The following is a 1736-nucleotide window of genomic DNA, read 5'->3' as shown; positions in this document are numbered from 1 at the left end:
CATATATATATATATATATATATATATATATATATATATATATATATATATATATATATATATTCCAGGGCAAAAGAATGGTAAGGATTATGCCAGAGGGTTTCATTGATTTTGGGTCAGACATTTAGGAAGTACCTGAGGTCAGATTTAAACACAGTCTCTTATCACGATACCTGATTCTCAATCAAATGAGCCACCTAGCTGTTCCCCAAGAATAACATTATGAAGATGATCATCAACAGGGAATGACTTAGCTCCTGTGATCAAGAAAGCAATCCAAGGTATTTCAAAGAACTCATGATGAAAAATACTATCCACCTACAGAGAGAGAGAGAGAGAGAGAGAGAGAGAGAGAGAGAGAGAGAGAGATGAACTCTAAATGCAGATACATACATACTCTTTAGCATTTTTATTATTGTATTTTGCATTTTCTTTTTTAATATGATAATATAGAAATATGTTTTGAATAACTTCATTGTACAACCAAAAAAATCTATTGACTTTTCAAGGAGGGGTAGAGGCATAAGGAAGGGAAAAATGGAATTCAAAAGATTTTTAAAAAATGATTATTAAATTATTTTACATATAACTGGGGGTAATTTAATGATATAAAATAACTTTTAAAAGAAATAGAATGTAGATTTAAGAAGATATAGACTTTCCTTCAAAACATAAGTATTTCTGATCATTGGAACTTTTTGATTAGAATATGGATAAACATTTTAAAGGAAAAAACTCGGTATGTATAACAAATTAGTGTTTATAAAATTATTTTTCCTCCTTCACAATAATTGTGGTAACAGGTAAGTATACATACCCCATTATTGTCATCTTACACTTTGAAGAAGAAGAGCCCTAGAGAGGTAAATTGACTTATCCAATATGACATAGATAGTGATCTGGGAAGTCTCATGATTCCAGGACCAGCTCTATTTCTACTACATCATGTTGTTCAGTTATGTGTTTGACTTGATGGCCCCTGAGGTGCCTTTTAACTTTTAGAGTCTATAATTCTTTAAAAGTTCTCTTTGATGTCCAAAGTACCCCTCAATTTGTCAACTTTCTCATAGTCGTTGATGGTTGTTACTAACTTTTGCCCTTAAAGTACTGGATCAGAAAAGTACATTTCTTTGTGAGACATAGAAATAGAAGATATAAGTCATCCACAAAGCCAAGGTCGGATTTTCACATTAAGCCTGTCTGCGTGAGAATGTTTGGGTTTGCATTTGGGTTTGGTTTGGTTTGATTTTCCTCTTTTAACATCTCTAGGGGCCCAATAGTATTTCTATAGCTGTCAGACTTGGGTTGAACAAATTGGACATAATGTAAATAAATGGCCCCTCACCTTTGAATTTCAGACACTCAGCAGAACTACCAACCCTGGGGGAAGAAAGAAAAATAGCAGACCTGTTATTTAGGTAGAGGTTTCATAGAATGAGAAAGATCTTGGGTCTGTGAACATGCCTTCACTGGGCAATTGCCTTAGGTCAGGACTAGCATCAGAATTATAGATATGGAAGAAAAGACATATAGAAATAAGCCATTTTAAAATAGAGAAAATAACAAAAGCTCACATTTCTATGGAGTTCTTTATATGAGGAAGCATCCCTCCTCCCACTTCTTCATTACTACTCTCTACCCTTCCAGTGGAATTTGTAAGGAAAGTAGTCTCTATTACTGTCCCCATTCTGTAACTGAGGAAAACAAGTCTTAGCGAGGGATATAGTTTCCAATAA

Source organism: Gracilinanus agilis, chromosome 2, assembly GCF_016433145.1.
Source record: "Gracilinanus agilis isolate LMUSP501 chromosome 2, AgileGrace, whole genome shotgun sequence".
NCBI lineage: Eukaryota > Metazoa > Chordata > Mammalia > Didelphimorphia > Didelphidae > Gracilinanus > Gracilinanus agilis.
The sequence above is the reverse complement of the archived record's forward strand: the minus strand, read 5'-3'. Positions refer to the sequence as shown.